We start from the raw sequence: 20,900 nt of genomic DNA on the forward strand, positions 1-20,900 counted from the left end.
TTGCCAAACTTCTCTTGTTTCCTTCCTGAATTTCTGTGAGGTTGAAAAAATAAAAATTACACTCAGACAAGCTGTAAAGGTCAATTAAAAAAGGTACTATATATTTATATCAATAATAGATAGGCAGCTTTCAAAAGGTTCTTTAATGGCTGATTATGAAAATGGTTTTGGACAATTTCAGTGGTTATAAAGCACTGTTCCCTTTTCTATAATTCCCAAGGTCATCCTTTATTCTTTCTTTCTTTAGATAAAAATCAATCCTCAGGAATGGCTTCTGCTATTAGAGGTATATTGCATATTTCAGTTAGTAGTTCAGCTACTTTTTGGTTTTCCCTTTTAAAACTCTCAAATGAATATTATTCCACCCCAGGGATTTTCTACCATTAACTTTATCTAGTCGCTAAAATGCCTCATATTCAGAGGCCACTCTCTCTAACAATGCCTCATCTGTAAAAATTAACCTTGAGTTAGAAATGTCTGCCTCATCCTCATTAGTGAAGACTGATTACAAAGAATTCATGTAATTTCTCCACAATCTCTTCATCCTTTTTAATTACAACTTTAGTGGTCCAGTTGACCTAGGCACTTATTTAGTGTGTTCTTCCTGATACAGTTAAAGAATATCTTACTGTTGGTTTTAATGCCTTTGACTATTAGACTTTTTAAAAAACTTGTCATTGAAAACCATAATTCACTCTATAAAAAAAATTATTTTTTTTCCTCATGAGAAATCTAACTGCTTATAAGAAGATTGACATCTGGTTTTCCTTTTGCATAACTGTCTTAAGAGGAGTGTTAAGCAGACAACCCAGCAGATACTAAGGGACATGGCCCTACCATGACATTTATTGTTCAGGTCACTACTAGCAAGAATTCTGGGGACTGAAAACACAATCATCACTTGGAGGAAAGGGATCCTTTCTGTCCACACCATCCAGCAAGATGCATAAGCATTAGGAAACGTGTACTGGATCCCAGCTGGACCCAGGTAATACCTTCAGGGTATTCTGTGAAAGTTGGCTTTGTCTAAGCACGAGTCTCATCTCCATTTGGTTAACCTTCCTGTTTTCCCTTTCCTGATTAAATTTTTTGTACAGCTTAAGAATCACCATTTTTCTCTTGAGTTTGTGTATTATGACTGAAGAGACAAACCTTTTGCTGCATTTGATCATTGTATATTCCCTGGTAACTTCTATGTCCTTTACTAAAAGAGGTAGTCTGAGTGGTCCCTGTAAAGATCTAGTAGCATCTTCAAGTCTGATAGTTTTTTAGAGAGAAATTCTGCATTGTTAAGAGAGATTGCATAAGAAAAGGGAAAAAACATCTTTCTTCTACACTTAAATATTGTGGGATACTCTGAGTAAAGTTGTCTTTTCTTTTTTTTATTTATTTTCTGGAATTTTATGGAATTGTACCTTAGTCCGCATTTCTTAGAAATACACTTTCACAAGCCATTCCTACTTTGTCACAATTGCACACCATTGAATAAGGTTTTATAATGGCTTATAACTCTTCTTAACTGAGCAATATAAATACATAGCTTCAGGTATTCCAATATTTTTTTCTTTTAAAAATTAGAATGCTGAGACATTCACCATTACTCATAATTTCAGAACTGCTTGTCATGTTTCTAAACACAGACACATAAGATACGCACATAACAGAATAATACCTACACTACCCATCCAAGAAAATTTCATCCCTACATATTCTGCAAGGACTATTTTTATTTAAAGATAGTTACCCTGCAGCTCTTGATGTGGCATTTTTCTCCATGCAACACACATAACTTTCTTATGTTAATGTTTTAATTATTTGTCAAGGTTGTTGTCGGTTTTAAGGAGAAATTTTTGAGAAGGTCAATGCTTTTCATTTTAATCTTATTCAGGTTATTTGGTCTCCATTGTGTCACAATGGGAGACATCTATGTGTTTGGGGTTTGACTATTCATGGTTTCTTATGTGTGAAGATATTTTACCTTAATGAAACAGCTTAATGAAATAATTTAATTTAAGTAAATAATTAATGAAATTATTTAAAGACAATATCTTATTGATAGCTACTTAGATGCCAAGAAACTGGAGGCTGGACTGAAGTCACTGAGATTTGCAAAGGGTCTTGACCTTAACTCATAAATGTGTGACCGCAGACATTTTCCATTGCTGATAGCACAGTAGCCCACTTTGAGATCTGTTATCATAATTTAGAATAGTCTTCTGTAACATGGGAAAATGCTTTATGCTCCATCTGAAGGTGAGGAGAGTACTGAATTTGAGTCTTCCACATCAGTGCTCCATCAACCAGACTTGCATAAAAACCCATTAATTTAAAACATAAGAGTGAGTCTGGCTCAGCTGCTTAAAGGAAAGTGTAAGGGATCCATACTTCAGCAGGCAGCTAAAGACTCTGGTGCTTGAGCTGCCTTTCCATGTCTCCAGGTGCAAGAACAGGCACCAAGCATTTAAATGAACCTCAGAGGAACCCAAAGCCTTCATGGGTCTCTTTTCGTGACTGTTTTCTCCCCAAGAAGACAAAAATGTGAATTAGTATCTTAGCCATCCTGTTAGACCATCAGTCCCAAATCTTTTGTTAGTTGGGGTCCAATTCTGCCACCCCTTTGAGCAGCACCTTAATGCACATGTAGGACCACTGAATTCAATATGATTAATTGTGCAGTAAAGTACTAATCAGGTTGAATAATGGCAGCAGAATAGGGCCCTCGGTAATAAGAATTAATCATACCAGATCTTTGAAACTGATTTTTTCATTGTACAGCTGAGCTGAGAGAACAGATGAAAGCAAAAGAGACAATACTCAGGAGCATAGTTACTGATAAATAATTACAACAAGGACATTATAATTATTTAATTAAAATTTGTGCATGGGGAGAGATTATGAGTCTTTCAGCTTGCTGCCTCATTTAGATGATACTAGTCATTAAGCAATTTTGCTGTAGTCAGCTACTAAATGTCCACACAGCCTGCCTGATTTCAAACCTCTTCAATCAGCAAAACTGGCTGCATGCACTGTGTAATGCTACCGAAGAACAAAGTGACACACTTAGTAATATAAATAAAGGCAGTCTCGACTTTCTAAAGGAATCTTGTACTTTAATTAATCAAGATCATCAAATAAACAGGAACAGTAGAGTGTTTATCTCTATTTCTGAAGTTATTAATTAGCAAACCACACAGAGAGCACTATGGAGTTGACAATGCCTCTGTAATTTTTCGTACTGAAGTTATTTTGTTCGTTCCCTTAATAAAATTTTCTAATGGCTTTTGTTTTGAAATATAAACATCACAGACATATAATGTGTCAGAACAGTGATATACCACAATAAAAAAGATGTTTTCAAGGTCAACTTCCCCAGCAATTTCTTCAGATCTACTAATTTTCTAGTTCAAGACTGTCTTTAGGAATGATTTCCCAGCATGTCTTTCTGTAGCTTGCTGTCTGAATTTGCACCCTTAAAGTAGGCATTTTTTAGCCAGCTGTATCTTTCTTTTAGCTGGCAGATATTTTATTTCATCTTCTGTTTTCCCTCAGTTTCCAGCTGGTAGGTATTCTAACATCTCTTATGTTTTCCCTCAGTTTTCAGCTTCCCATTGCCAAACAGATGGCATGTTCTCACATTTGTACAGCAAATCCTAATGTTCTTTCAGTTATACTGAGACGATGAGAACACAGCTGCGTTGGGCAGGGCATGTCTCCAGGATGAAGGACCACCGCCTCCCTAAGATCTTGCTTTACGGTGAACTTGCCACTGGCTGCCGCATGAGAGGAGCCCCGAAGAAAAGATACAAGGACTCCCTGAAACAACATCTCAGCCTTGGCCATATTGATCACCATAACTGGTCTACTCTGGCCTCAAATCGGGAGGCCTGGAGACACACCATCTATAACGCAGCTGTCTCCTTTGAGAACACACGCAGGATCACCCTCGAGGAAAAAAGGCAACGCAGAAAGAACCGTGTATTGCAGAATACACCATCTAAGGAGTCTTTCTGCTGTGCCTTTTGCAATCGGATATGTCTGTCACGTATTGGCCTCATAAGCCACCAGCGTGCCTGTAACAAATGTGGATAGAGCCTTCCCAAATCTTCGTTCGCGAAGCCTAGCCATGATGATATACTGAGACACAATAGGAGTGACACTTCTGCAACTGAGAGATTCAGGCTGTGTAAAATAGGTATTCACAATGGAAAAAATGAGGCCCACAAACATAAGAAGATATGAAAATCTAAAAACCCACAAAATTTACTGGGACTCACAGAATTTAACTTAAATGAAAAAAAACCAAGAACTTCAGAAATTAATGTATAACTATTGTACAGTAGTGTCATCTTTTTGTGAGCTTTTTGAAACACCCTGTTGTGGTTTTAGCATTGCTTTGACACTTTCTGTTTGCCTGTTCTAGAAGACTTTCCAATATGCACTTATACACTGATAATCCAGTAATATTAAAATTAAACCATTTAAGTCTCTAATGCAAAAGAGTACTCAAGGTTAATGTGTAAAACTATTTTAGATTTTCAGGGGGAACAGTACACCCAGAACAAAACAAACAGTTGCCCTTAGCCATCTGACTGAGAAATTTTAGATGGGATTATCCTACAAGGGTAACTTCAGCTTCCTGGGCTGAAAGCCTAAGATGCTAATGTAAAAATCAAGAAAAAATGAGAATGTGAACAACAAAAAAATCCATTTAAATTTCATGGATCAGGTTCCTCTTGAAAATGCTTAACCAATGAGCATGAAATATAGTATTTTGACTCTGAAAGGAGTAAGATAAGAAATAAAGCAAAAGAGGTACTAGAAACTTCAATGTCTGGGTGTTCAGCATGAAAACAGAAAAAACCCTAGTCTTTCAAACTTTTCCGTATTTCAATAATAATTGCACCATGATAGTCAAGTATCAGAACACTTGATTGATAGCAATCAAGAATAATTGTACTTATTCAATTGATATTAAAGAGATAGAATCTCTCCAGGTTTTTGCTGTTTTCTCAAAGTATTTGTTGGTTGGGTTGCCTGCAATGCTGACTCATCACCTAAAGCCCCATTTCCCATTTCCGTCCATGGAGAAATTATCAAGTTCAACCATTAATCCAGCACTACCAAGTTCACCACTAAACCATGCCCCTAAGTGTCACATCCACATTCCTTTGAAATACCAGAGCCCAAATTTTTTCTTACTCTCCTTAAAAATTAGGGCTTTTTGTAATCAGCAGTTCTCTATAGTAATGCATGAACCATATCATCTAACAGCCTCAGTATTAACTGCAAGTGTTGAAGACAACCCTCATTTACTATGAGATCACTGTTTCTTCTTAAGAACTGACTCACTTCAATACCTTCTGAACCAACTCAAAAGTTCATGTCTAGTTTCTCCTGAAACAATATTTTAAGTCAATTATTAACTGTTCTAAATCAGTACTTATCATTTCCATTTTAACATTTCTAACACAAGTGATCAAACTTGAGAATTTCCTCTATAAATGAGACCAACTCTATTTTGAAGACTAAGATGCGAAGGGAGGAGGGAGCTCTGCAGTTGTACAATCTGGCACATCTAAACTCAAGTTCATTCCATGACAACCTGACTCAATTTCCTGAACATCTTGTTTCATAACAGTAGAGGATGAAATGCCAATAAATTACACTGTGATTTTTTTCCCCTGACAAATTTTACTACTTCCTTTGTATGCAAACTTTCCCACATAGAGGTCATTTGAAGGTGCAAAGGAAGATCTCTGATTTGTCCTGTCTGAACAATACAATTATTTTTCTGCTGAAATTTGTAATTTTTATTTACTAAGAATGAGGAATTGTCAGCTATTTATAAAGGGAATTTATATATACTTCAGAGCACAACTTTGGTTACCTGAACTAAATGCACTCGGTTCCAGTGCTGTTATCACGCTACATCCAGTTTATTCATGAGTGATTTTTAATGCAGCTAGAACTCTTGTGAGAGCAGAGAAGGCACCGGTGTATGAACTTGCATGCACAGTTTTTGCCTGTGAGATCTACACTCTTCTTGGGCATGGGGTTGTTTTGAAAGATACCACGGGCCAATTGCAAAACCTTCAAGATCCCCATAGAGAAATGCTGAAGGATCAAGACAGTTTTTCAGACTTTGCATTGATCATGTACTGACCAGTATTGAAGAAGGTGCCATTTCTCTTAAAAATGAAAATTTCTGAGCCTTTTTCAAGGTATATAAGCACTTAAAAATTGAGATAAGTCTCACTTCCAAAGCACCATAGGAAACAACAGTGACACAAGCCCTTTCTTTAAACTCAGGCATTCATAGTTTAAATTCACATCATGTCCTAAGGAAACACATATTATTCAAGTTATGACAGAGGGTAATGAAACATTTTGATTCCATTTGCATAGACTGGTTATATATTCTTGGAGCCAGAGAAAGTGTGATTTCATGTACATATGACTTAGTGGTTAGGACACTAAGTGCCCAAGGACATTAGAAGCTGACATTAGAGGTGGAGAAAACTGTTCTGATGAGTATTTCAACTAAAGATATCTGACAATCCAGTAGTCATGGAAGTGTCTTGGAAAACAAAAGTTCATATCCCCTTAGACAAATATGAGTGCATGTTTCCCACATGGCAAATGACTGCAGAAGCCACAGAGCTTTCAGGAGGACCACTTCAAGCAAGATTTTTTTCAGAATCTGATTAATTAGATTTGATCTAACAGTGTCTAATAAATCACGCTCTAAAGAGGAGCCGAATGGAGAATCATTCATGGGCCAGGCATGAAAGAGATGTCAGGCTGCACTGCACCGAGCTACAGCTGGCCATGGTCAAAAGCTGAACAGTAAACATACAGGAAATTCTCCTGGACAAATCCAGTGCTTGTGATTCTCATACTGCCCAGCTTATTGAGCAGGCTGGAGAATAAAGAAAAAGGGGACTTGGAGCTTCATTTTGGCTTTATGTTTTTAACCCTACCCAAAATTCTTGTTTTGATCTGGCCATTAAAACTTTGCCTTAAAGAAATGAATGTATGTAATAACATTGGTGAGTAACTTGACCAGAAAAAAAACCAAACAAACCAAAATCTTTCGTGGGAAAATTGTCAGTCTTTCATGAGAAGCTGATAGCCACAGAAGTAATCAGCCAGTGCTGCTGCCAGTAGGTTAATTGGCAGGGAAGTGTTTCATTGAGTTTATTTTTATTTAGAAATATATCACATTTAATTCACACTGACAAAGGCCATGAGTTATTTCTTTTTACAATAGACTAGCTGCTAGCATATTGCTGATGATGACACACTAATGACACACTGATGACATGCTACCATATCTACTGGTTTCCCAGCTATTCCAAACCTCTAAGACTTATATTCCTAGAAATCCTCTCCATTTTAGTGTAATCACTCTTGCACATTCTGGTTTTTTCAATGCATGTGTTTTAGTTCTCATGATTTCTAGTTCTTTTTGTGTGCAGATGAGTTTCAAATTTCTTTCCCAGCTTTCTCTCATAACGTGTTTCTGAGTTGTTTCCTGCTCTTAATGGGAAGAATCTATTGGAATGCCTGAGAAATATGCTAAGATAAATAAAAATTATATTTTTAGCATTGGATGTTACTCAGAGGTCTTTTTCTTTGAGGTGAACTCCTGATTTATTTCCCCTCTTCCCAGCTGGCAGTCTAGAAAACATGCCCATCCAAGTCAATCACACACCAACAAGCTACCACTGCTTTGTGAACTAGTTCCTCTCCTTTGGAACAGCAGTCTTACAGCTGTATGTTGGAGACAGATGATAGCCAGAGAAGTGCCTTGCTCTAATAAGGATACAACATCCCATGGCACAGGGCATGTTAGAGGTGAGTAACCAAAAGTTGGACCGAGTAACACCATGAACATGCGAAGGTATGACTGAGTAGAGTCAGCTCATGGGCCACTAAATTTGTCCCACTTCATCTGACCAACCTTCATCACTTAGAGCACAGACAAAGTTTCACATCCTTCCTGCACCTTGTGTGAGAAAAACTTGAGACACTCTTCCCCTCCAGTTTATTGCATTCCTGAGGTGGGTTTGCTTCACAATATTGCTAATGTTTTCTTGTCTTATTTGAAAATACCTAAGTGGTCAATGACAGTGCAGCCCTTTTGGGCACCAATCCAAAGCAATATCAAGCCTCCCATTCACTTCTCAGATGGGAATGCCACAGTAATTAAAATTAGTCACACATACAAGATGAGTGGATAAGAGTGAGAGAAAAACTAAAGAAAATGAATAAGTGGAAAGATTAAAAGTGCAGCTACACAGTGAAAATTAGACACAGAATAAAATGATCATTCTTATCCAACTTTGACAGCAACACAGTGATCAGAAAAAACACAATTATGTGAGTGGCATTCAAGCACTAGAACTAGAGGCTGGTAGTGCTAGTGATCAACTGGATGTACTTGACCGGCTGGTTTCAAGAGCCTCTGAACTCCAGGCAGAGAATTTTTCCAGGGCTATGTAAATTGAGAGAAAAATGAAGGAACATTATTGAAAATACATTCTTGAATATCATTGCCTCTGCCTTAATACCTACATGGTCAGACTTCAAGAAAAATGAAGGATACTTGACATAGGATTCTTCTACTACTGATTACTGATATTGAACTTAATAGTATGGTCTTTCTTCATTGTGCTAGATTATATTACCATTTACATCTAGCTTTATCAGTCCCACTTTTCTTAACAATTTGTGAAGGAGACAAATACATGGAAGATAGTAGATATCAAGGAATATTTCTTCTTGGCAGTCTAGGAGGAAACCGATTGAAGTTCTGCAAGTATGGTTTTGGCAGATATGCAAAGAAGTCTGTGACATAGGAGTGCTCAATATGTTGCTGATGGGAACTGAATAAGCTATTTTTTAAAAAATTTTAATTACCTCTTCCCAGTGGAGTGCTGGGTTTATGCTGAAATAGACCTCTTCCATTGCTATCTTTCTTCTCATAATGGTTCTTTATTGGCCACTATTTAATTTGTGGTTTGCTTTTGACTTCTTTGTATTCACTAAGTCTTTGTCTTGCTCTTATTGAATAATCCATGTTGATGACCAAATCTGAAATTTTTCTAGGTATTCCGTGTGTCCTCTCTACCTTACACTGCAGACAGCCTCTTGTTTCTGCACACCTGTAGAAAAAAAAGGAGCTGACTGCTTTGTTTGCTCTGCATAAAGCAGAAAACCTCAGATGGATAGAAGTTCGCCAGAAGAAACAACTCTTTGTCACTGCCCAATGGTGTGTAGAGGAATATACATTTACAGAGAGAATATTTGTATTATACCAGTAAAGTTTTTAGACAGAACCCCCCATTATTTTTTTTCCAAATGACCTAAATTGTGCACAAGATTTGAAATAGTTAGTTGATGGGACTGAACTTCACATGTGGCAGCTTCTTCACAGTAACACATGGGCACTTCAGGCATCAGCAAACGGGGACACATTAACCTGTGAGGTACATGGCAGCTATATCAGTTAAACTCCTGGTGTTACTCAACAGTTGTGCATCTTCTAATAAAATTTTGCTAGTGTCACACAGTGACAGGCCTGAAAAGAAGTTAAGGACAAAGAACATCAGTGATTCTAGAAATGCTTTTGCTTTTAATTTCTTTTTATTTTCTACCTTATTGCATGTATTAATTTTAGCAAGGATTCATATTTATTTGAATCTTCATTTCCTTGAGGTAAACTGACAAAAACTACATAGACAGTGTAAAGCACCCCAGGAAATATGGAAGCAATCATGAAAGCAAAGCAAAACAGCAAAGCAATTGCTGTGAGCAGCTGGGTAGTCCAAGGAGGAAGCACATGCCACTGAGAGGGAGTGTGTCAGGGACCTTCACCTGAGTCATCTCCAGCATGAAGTTCTCATCATTCAGCAGTGGAAACTAAGCTTTGTTCACAGACTGGCAAGTTTCTAAGTGATAACTGTATTACACATTATACTTGGAGCCTAGATTTAAAGTCTTTGAGAATGCACAGAATCTTATTAAAATTAATTTTTTCCCTAAGGATTTCTTCATTCTGCTTTTTCACACACACTTTTCATGACAGAAATGACTCTTCAAAACTTCTGTGTTTTGTCATAATAATTGCTTTACACCTCTTGGCAACTTTTCACACCATGCGTAAAGTACTGTTTCATTAAGGTTCATTAACAGACTATATTTTCAGAAAACAGTAAAAATCACAAAAATGGCTGAAAATTGTTTTTAATGTTAATCATGTTGTCTCATTTATAGAGATGCATAACTGTATATGCAATCATAGACACAGACACAGAAACAACTTTCGCAAAGCACTCTTGGAACTTAAATGATAAGGTAATAATTATAAATGAAATATTTTATTCTGATTAACAATAAGGCACAATAAAATAACTTCTATTGCATAGTTAGAAAACAAAATTAGTTTTTAAGGAAACCTTAAATTGCTATTAGAACATCACCATAAACTGGAATAAAATTGTACATCACAATTTATTGGACCTGTATGTTCCTGAATTATTTTTATGATACAATACTCATTTCTCTTTAAACGAATATCTCATTTCTTCTTTTAAGGGAAGAGAGAACTCAAGGGTTAAATTACTAACATAAAGCTCTTGTATTGATTACACAGGATGTATTTATAGCCTGCTAAATAAAACAGTAACTAAAAGATCTGCTGGGCAGTTCCTGCTTTTTTTTCAGGTGGGAGAGCTTGTGCTGTGATCAAGCCTCATCTAAAAATAGTGACAAGTGTCTAGAGTTTTGCCTCCAGAACAGCCTAATCACCAACTTACCTCCAAACATTTCCATTTCATTTTGACAGAGTGTTCAGCAAAGGAGGTGTTATATGTACCTGCTTATGTTGTAGTTAAGAGATGATATGCCAAAACACGGTGCTCAAAACTGCACTGTCCACCAGTGAAAGTTGTACACAGCAATTGGCTTCCCATGTGCAGCTCTGTATGTGTGACCATTATCACCAGGAGCTGTTACCTAGGAAACAAAACGTGCTTACGGACTATGTATGAGTTACTTCAGAGTTACGTTTTCCACTAATACTCTCAGATATTTGAACAGTTTGATCCAATACTTATTATATCACCAAAACCACAGTCATACAATTGGCCAGATTGGCTAGCCCAGTCTTATTCAGACAAAAAAGAATTTTTTTAAGATGAACCATCTTTTATCCTTTTTTTTCCTTGAGAGGGTGAGTGGGATGCTTATATACTTGTAGGAAGCAGTTAGCAGCAGAAACATGACATGGAAAAGATTAAAATATCTAGCCATTATTAAACTCAACATTTTTTTGCCTAACATTCACACCAAAATCTGAGGTGAATTTATAAATTAAAAAAAAAAAAAGAATATTGAATCACACAACTGATTTTCTTGTTCCAGTACTGAGATTATGGACTTTTTGGATGATTATCCTAAGATTTTAGGCATCATGCAAATCTTCTTGCCTTTGTATACCTGGGTAATTCAACTGCAATTTTCTGTGGAGATAGTGGTCCTTAAATGCTTGTTTTCCCTTGCACATCATATGTCAGTGGCAAAGACAACATCGAGTTTTCAGAATTTTTTATTTTGGAAAGACAAATATTGAGGATTGCATCTTAAGTTAGCAGGAAAGTTTTCTTGGGACTGGAGAAGGATAGTCAATCTGTAATTTGGGATATACAGATACAAAACTGTATGTGAATATATAAAGCCATATGTGAAATGAAGTTGCTAAAAATTGCTGTATTTCATGGTCACTAACTCTGAGGCTTCTATTGGGAGTGGCAGGGGAGTTGGAAATAAATAATTTTTAAGGTCACTTCCAACCCTAAACATTCTATGATTCTCTGATACTTTACCAGATGGGTATGAAGTTGTTAACAAATGAGTGTTGAGAGGCTATGACCAAATGATTCAGATAAATTCAGACCTGATCACTCTCTATTCTGAGCCTTTCATAAATCAGTAAATGCAGTAAACTGGCTGAGTTTTAGCACAAGATAGTTTCTGAGAGGGAAGGAAGATATTAGATATCCATCACTACAACAAAAGAACAAAGAAATACCTGAAACAAAAATACAAGATGAGGCTGAGAGCATATATCAGTGGTGAATGTGTATGTCAATAATCTCAGGTTTAGAAATCCTCAAAAGAACTATTTGTATTAAAAATGGGAAAAATGTCAAAAAATTTAGCCTAAACATAAAAACCATTACAATGCTCAGAGTGAGACACTCTGCTCACATTAGTCTCCTTGAAGAAGTTTTATATTATTAGCTAAAGAAGCAGCTCTTCAGAGTACATTTGCTGTGCAAATTGGCATATTCTTCTTGTGGTCATTCCATACAAGAAGAAACTCCACATTTTTTCAACTCTCCTTTAGTCAATTAAGCATTCTTTTTCTCCTTTCATCTGTAATGAACCAATTCTGCAACGAAGCATTATAATTCTGAAAAAAAATCAATCACCTTGTTGTCATTAGGCAAGTCTCAACTACACATGTCTTTGGACTAGAGTAATTTTGTTTACATGGAAAGGGACTGGACAACTTGGCAGGAAGATACATTTCTTATATGTCTCTGTACAGTGAGGCTCTGTGAGAGCAATGTTCTGGAGCATACCTATTGTGGAAAAAAGGAAGAGGCAAAGATCTGAAGGCAGTAGGGTTTGTATAACTTTAGCTGTCCAATCCATGGTCAGAGACCTACAATTAACCTATTGACAGAACTGTTTGAGTTTTAATGCTTAAAAATTTTGTTAATTGACATGATTTTGTAAGAAATGACCAGTCATTAATTTACTGAATTAAACTTTCCATTTTCTGTACATTTTGAAAGACTTTTTTTGGGAAACAATGCACAGAAATCGATCTAGAGACTTCCAAAACATTGAAGTAAGTACTCCAGACTCTGGGGGTTATGATCCCTGCAGCAGAAGGAACCTTCTGTTTTGCTTTGTCTTGTTTTGTTTTAACTGCTCACCTCTGGCAGAACTATAAGTATTTATTTTCCATCTTCACACTGTGAGTTCAGCAGGAGCTTAATTATCAGCTAGCATATTGTAATTGTCCAAGGAGTATCAGAAATGAGCAAATATATCAAGGTTTACACCACAGCTCAGGAGTAAGAGCTACAGTCACTCACCAGCCTCAACTGTCAGCTCCATCTTCCTCCTGCATAAAAATAAACATTTCCCCCACAATAAAGTCTTTTTATAAAAGCAATAAAACAACTCAAGGGAGCATTGTTATCATGAGCTAATCACCCCCTTAGGGAATTAGAGGCACTTAGCTGCATCTAGAGCTTCAACACCTGAGGGGCTGTGATTATTTCATGATAACCAACAAGGCATGACAGACTGGGAGGTTAATTAGATAATATTCAAACTTGGTAATATTGAGTTTGAAGATTTCTTTTGAAGTTGTACAAGCAAAGCTCTGCTTATAAAACAGCAGTGGGACACCAGCACAGAAAGGATAATTAACATTTCCTACAAACCAACCAAGGTTTTGAATAGCTAAAGGAAAAAATAATAAAGTCAAAGTACTAAACCCTGAGGCACTCCTTTAACAATGAGTAATCCTGATGAGTTCACTCCCTGAAATCTTGGGCAGAAATTGAATCGAATTATATAATGCCGTTTAGTTGCTAACCCCTAAACGGTGGAGGCACTTCAGTCAGCCTCATACTACTTAACGGTCCATTCTCTCAAAGAATTTAGTGGGATAGTAAATGCAGTATTAGTAATAAATATTCATCTAAACTGCAATCATAGCCATTGGTTTGAGAAACTGCAAGAAAATGTGCCACTGCACTGCAAGAGATTAAAGACAAAAGACACTGCAAACACTTACAATTATATAAGTAGTCTGTTTTGTGGAAGAACATTTTACTTTTGTGGACAACAACAGCAAAGTTTCAGAAGTAGCTGCATGTGTATGCAGAAATGGAGCTGTGCTGCACACATGTATTAGTGTCTAGTTGTCTTGCAAGGATCTGGCCTACTACTCCATGGGCTCCTGCTCTTTCCCACTCTCCTGATCCTCGGGACCAGGGGGTGAAGTGGCTCATCTGGCTGAAATTACACTACCAAACCAAAAACTGGATTCTGCACCAGCTTGCTGATCTGAGTCATGCTGAGGCCACATGAGTTATAGATCCCACACAAGGTATGTTGAGGAGCTGCAGGTTACCGAGAAGAAGAGGATGTTCCCTCTTGGTAGGCAGCTGGCTGTAGCATCAGCTTGTAACTCTCAGCTGTAAAGAAGCTCTTAGAAACAACATGTAACTTTTAAAGATAATTATTTGTATTGACCATCAGTTAAAAAAAACCCAAACTTGACTATCTCTGACTTGTTTACATGTAAAATGGAAAATGTAGATGACTGCTGGTCTGCCAAATAATCTCTGATTTGGATAGCTTCCTCTTTAAACTAACTTCTGTTGAGTTATCAGAGCTGGCATTGGATTAAAGAATGTAGTTAAGCACTTCTGGACCTAAATGGTATATATTCTACAGGACACATCACTGCAATGAAGTTGAGATCGTCGGTCAATCAAAAAATTGCCAGTAAAACGGTTCTCAGTCTTTAAATTCTGATTTAATAGAATCAAAACATTTCACTGGAACCTGTTAATTCCATCAAAATCTTTGACAGGGAATCAAGTAATTTTGTGTTCTTTCTCATCAGCTTTCCAGTTTGCCAGGTAGGGTCTGGCAGCTTGCCTTGTTCCACAGGTTGGCTCCTTCCCTGGCTCCCCACTGCCTGTGCCATGGGCTGCCAGGCTGCCTGCCTGCCTGGGCACTCACAGCCATACACTCTGCTGCTCCTTCAACAGTGTCAACACCCTGGCATGCGTGGTGCATGTTCAAGATTTCCCTCCTTATTAAAAAAAGATGAAACACCCCCCGCCCCCTATATAATTTGGCAGGAAGTATAGGTTATTTACATGCTCTTTTTCAAAATGGTTAGTAAATCTTTACTTTTCATTTCCACACTAAAAAAGAATATTTCAAAATTAGACCTCTGGAAGCCTGCAGAACTTAAAATTAAATAGAAAAGAAAAAATAATAGTTTTTAGATATGAATAAAAATTACATATTTAGATGCCAATGAGGCAAGGTTAGAGAAAAGGTACTAGAAAAATATTAGGAAGAGGATCATACACAACAGACTCACATAATTTTTCTCAGAAGTTTAAAAGTTTGTAAGTAATTCTTTTTATATTTGAAACAACGTGAAATTATAAGGGTGCCCCAAAACTTCTTTTGTACCTCTGAGAAGTGTATCAGAGTGGGATAAGCTAAATTCTGGAGGTGTTAGTTGCAGTGGCTAAAGAGGGAAGTCTGATGGCCATCTCGTACTAGATTTCTGAGAATAGATTGCTCAAGCTGGTGGAGAATCATTCCATGCAAAAGATGAAGAAAGGAAATGGAGAGCAAAGGATAAAAACTACATGAAAATACTGAAACTATGTCCTCCTTCATGACACATGTGCTAATCATTATCTAGAGAGCAGACTACTCTTTTCAAAATTCTCTTCCTTATATAATTTGCCTCCTTCATGAACATCCTCTTCAAGTCCTTTCCTTTATATTTACTGAATTATTTATTCCTTTATGTGTGTATATGTTTTTATTACTAAGACATCAGATATTTAAGTCACTAGGAACACATCCTACTCTTAAACTATTTCAGATCATTTGTCCTTTATCTTATACTTACAAAATGCTTACTGACATTTGTGGAATAAAGCATATGAATGTTCAATTAAATGAATACACTTAAAGTCCCACTGCAATTGCATCTTAGGAAAAAAAAAGGTGAAAACTTCTCCCACTGGATGTAATCCATCATCCTATAAAATCCTCTAAAATCACAGGAAAGAGCCTTTGGAGTCATTGGAATGTTTCAGAATTTTTTGAGAAAATGTATCTTTGAGACTAAAGCTCTGGGAAAAGATACACCATGGTGTTGTGTGGGTTCCTTAGTGGTCCCTGGGGCTGCTGATGAATATAGCTTTTGTTGTTTCTGCTGTTCTTATCTGATATGTCTTTGAGTTCAATAGATAAGTGTCAAGGTTTCAAGAAACTCAGTGCCACACATAACAGGGAAGTCTTAACACCAGGCTTGTTTGAAAGAGTGATCAGAGACTCAGTTCTATGGCAAAGATTTGGTCAAGTCTACTGAACAAACATGGCACTAACACAGTTTGAACATGGATAATCCAAGCAAGAACTCAAGTCCAACCTACCCATGTCAAGGTGCATGGCACTACCCCAGAAGCCTTACCTTGGAGTTCATGTTCATTGCTCTGTTTCCGCTCTCCTCTCTATCACGCTAATTCCATTTTTGCATTGCACCAACTCCTTGTTGCCTGTTCAAAAGTGCTAGAAGTTTTCATTTCAAAAGCTTCTCTTTCGTCTTGAATCCAGGACAACTTTTTATTCCTCAATCCTGATAAGGTTGCACACTTAGCATCCTCGTCATAGTTTTACATATCAGGTTTACCAGCTACACCTTCTAAGCCCTTTTATGAGCAATTTACATGGACCATGATTTCAGTGAGACTAACATAGACTGTACCTGTGTACATGGGTAGGCTAGTAAAAATCTTTTTTGTCAGCAGGTGCACCAGCAAAAAAAAAGAATCTAACAGTGAACTGCTTTCGCTAGTATTAAGCTCATTTGCTATTCATGAAAGCCATAAGAATGTAAAGTTTATAATGGTATAATGGTATAAATGGTAAACAGTTAGCCACAGTATTTCTTAACATTGACTCCCATGAGGTTGCCAGAAGGTAAAAGAATATATGTGACTCTATACAATAACTAATTTATATCCTTGCCTATAGTCTTTCAGTGTTATCTATACTGTATACATAATCTTTCTGGTCAGACCAGTGAATCATGATCTGTCTGTGAATCTAGATATTTATGTACGTTGCATGTTACCGGCTTATTGACATGCAGTAAAATTCTGCTACTTTTACTCACAACATATAGCAATTTACTCAAGAGTGGAACACACTGCTCCTTCCTGTGTTTACATTGCAACTCCCTGGAAATCTCACTTTCCTTTTTTGGTGAAGAATTTCAGAAAAGGAAATAATTTGGTTTGGATATTTCATCTGGCATCTTCTTTTTGCCTAGTTGAAAGTTTTGGGGAAAAAAAAAGTCACGAAGTATGTTGTTTAAAAACAATAAGAAATTGATTAGGTATCAATCCATCAGCCACAAATGGGTGCTTTAGATCTGGTTCTGATCTTTCTGTCAAACAACTGCTGCTGAAATACTGTCTAAGCACTGAAAGTAGATGGGAGGTACAAGAGGAAAATGAGTAACTGAGAGTCATCTCACAGAAGTCAAGGACTTCTCGTGTGAGTAAAGTTACTCATAAATATCAAGTGTTTGTAGTCAGCCTTGTATGCTGACTTTTATTCAATTTAACTTTAGAGAAAAATATTAGCACTCATTCTGCTTCTCCTCTGTTCATGGATGCTTTAGGTAAAACTTTCTCCTTCTTCACTGTTTCTTTCTTTGATAATTACGGTACATATCAAACCCCATAGGCGAGAAGTTTTCATACACTTTCATAGAGGACACCACAACTTAACAGATCCAGCCTTTCTTCCCACTTGATATTTTGTGGGCAAGCTCCCTTCCCTTTAATGAGTGAGTAACATCCTTGTGATAATTAGAGTAGTGGCTCACATGGAAAAGTAATACAAGGAAAGTATTTAACGTATGTGCAGCTGTCTGTGGTGTCACTCTAGTTGGTGGAAATAAACTGAAGAGATCAATCCCACTGTGTGAAACCCCATTGGTTGATAGGCCACAGTTAGTTGTTATCTATGTGTTTATACAGCTTACCAAGAACGTAAATGTCAGAAAGAAATTTCTAGATAGGGTCCTCCAGCTCCCAAGTGTACATCCTCATCCACAAAATCCTGTATACTCAGTTCATATTTTGATTTAAGGGTATTTTAACTAGCTTTTAACCAAAAGTCCTGTTAAACACTTTTGGGCTTTAGAACAATTTTTTTTATGCTTTTGGCATGTTTGTGTATTCTTATAAGACTATGAATTTCCTCTTCCCTACTAGCAGAAGAATTGGAGGTAGCTCTCTCTATGGTTCATTAAAAGGCTGAAAAAAACTTGCAAAACTTTCAATCTAGTTGATAAAGTAGATTATAATACTAAGGAAAATGGGCAAAGTATAAATTGGAAGTCAGGAACTTAACTGAAGAAGGACATCGTAGGTACCAGCAAAAAATAATAAGTACAAACTATTAAGATCAATAAAGAGGAATAACATGAACTACTAAAAAATCATTCACACATGCTTCTCTGTTTTCAAAGAAGGAGGCTACTGAATTCATATTTTATTTGATTTTATGTACCATGCATTTTATTCTCTCAGTCACTGGGGAAGATTTGAACAACACGAGTCTCTATATCTTTGGGGCCAGAAAACTATTCTTAGAAGTGTTAAAAGAAATGGCTTAAGAAAGAAGTGTAGACCAAAGTTTTCCATAAGCAATGTAGAAAGGTACTGGCATGCCCGAGTTACCTGAGGTATCAAAATCCCTGCAACAGCCTTCTGATAGACCTGTTAAACCATCTGAGAAATAGCTGAGTACTGTGCCATAAACAATCAACATCAACACTGCACAGATGAAATCCCAGAAGACTCATGACATTAATGACAAACTGATACTTTAAGAATGGATGATCCAAGTAGCTATACAGTTAGCACAGGTAAGATAGTACGTAGAGTCCGGATGCAACTGAGGATTACTTAAGTACAGTATCAAAATCCCCATTTGTTTATAATGGAAAAGTCCATTGGCTATTAAATTCTTCAAACACATCTATACTCACAGGCACAGACCGTTGCTAAGTTTCTTCTACTCAGCTGGCACAACATACTTTGACCTGGAAGCTGCACAGGGATGTCAGCACACTATACCTATTGGGGCAGCTTGGGTAGAGAGGGCGTGCACATATGTATTTCCCAAGACATCTGTAAAGTGTTTGACTCCAGATAAGAGCAAAAAGAGAAGCTGACCACTCACAGATTTGTAGGTACTGCCACAGTTCCTAATGTTATGCTTAACTCCCAGAATAGATTCTAAACTTCAACTTATGTTCTTGTTTCACTTAGATTAAGAGGAAAACAGTGGTGCCAGGCTGAAATAATGTGTGCAGAAAGCACCCTAGAGCTAACCAGGAGGTGACATTAAGCAGGGGAGAAGACTGAATACCATCTCTTTGAGTCATCAGCATTAGAATCAGAGATGCAAGGCAACCTGTTGCTGATGTTAGACCACTGGCAGCCAAGAAACCACAAGTCTTGGAGCCAGGAAAAGAACTGAGCAAAGGGAGACTATCTTGTGGTGATTAGGACCCATACACTGAAAAGTGTGTCAGAGAATTTGGAACTTGAGATTCTTTTTTCTTTTTTTTTAACCAAAGATCTCTGCTTCCAATCTGACTGCTGGATAACAATAGTTATCCGATGGTGGATAATCACTTGTTTTCTCTTTAGCGGTTAAGTCTACCTTTCCTCAGGTCATGACAATCCATGTGATGGGAATCTATGTCTGGATCACTGGGTGAAGAGTAAGCCTGTGGTAGATCATATGGGGGGCAAGGGTTGGGGGAGATGTGGAACACAAGTGCTGGTTTGGAGTTGGATATAATTTCTTTACACATGCTCATCCGAGACACTAGTTTATCTGAAGATGTATAGTCCTTGGCTTTCACATAACATCATGGTCACTTCTCTGCATCCTGATCTCAGCATTACATGTGAGCATCTGTCTGAGAAGATAATCTGCAGTAGAGGTGGTTCTCTGCTTCAAACATGGGAGGGAACTGGTAAAAAAATGATGGTTGCAGCAACAATCAAGACCATGAAAGCAAGCCATGAACTCACCAGTGTAGCTATTTCCTTGTATTTTATTAAATGTTACTAAAAAGCAGCATTTTACCAAAACAAACACTTAAGATAGTTTTAATTATTAGTGTACTTGTGGACCAAATAAACATCTTAGTCGCATTAGCCTCTTACAAGATTAGGCAAACATCTTAATTAGAACCAGAATAAAAGTATTTTTTACCACCAAAACCTCAGGTTTATCTGTACACTTCCAACTAACTAAAAATTTGTAAGAGCAGTTTTTTAACCTTGGGAACATGTGCATGTATTCACACTCTGCCCCCAAAATATGGTGTATATTTTGTCATAAATACTTGATAAGACCTTACAGACCGTTCCTTGCAAAGGAGAAAATATCACTTGTCGGTGCAATATTTGTGTCTCCCAGGTTCCTTTTGCAGGGTAATATTTATGTCATGAGACAAAATCAGTTCTTCTAGCCTTTTGGTAGGCTAGAAGACTGCATGTCTTTGGTAAGAACATAGGTAGGCCCAAGGTTTGTCCACGGAGGAACATTTCTCATATCATTGCATATCTGACCCTCAACACTGCCCTCGGCCAGGGAGTTGCTACCCAGGTGAGAGCCGTGGGCTCCATCCCACAGCCAGAAGAGCAAAAGCAAACCCAGGAAGCGGAGACACTTGGGGTAAGCGAGGATTTGGGTGAACTTTTGGGCACGTGGAAAGGCAGTTTCCCTACATGTGCCTGGGAGCTGCACAAGCAGGGAAAGCAGCAAGGCAAGTTCCCCTCCGCGTCCCGGAGCACGGAGCGACAGTTCGCGTGTTATGCACTAGATGGCGCCTGGTGTTTGGCAACCGCGGCCTTTCTGGGGCGCTTCTCTTTCCCTTAGAGTTGAAGTCGTTTCAGGGATGGGAATCTCTGGCAGAATAAAAGTAAAACCGGCTCCTCATCCGTGAGATTTTCGCT

This window comes from Pipra filicauda, unplaced genomic scaffold (assembly GCF_003945595.2).
Source record: "Pipra filicauda isolate LSUMZ 115617 unplaced genomic scaffold, ASM394559v2 scaffold40_size4127951_pilon, whole genome shotgun sequence".
Lineage (NCBI taxonomy): Eukaryota > Metazoa > Chordata > Aves > Passeriformes > Pipridae > Pipra > Pipra filicauda.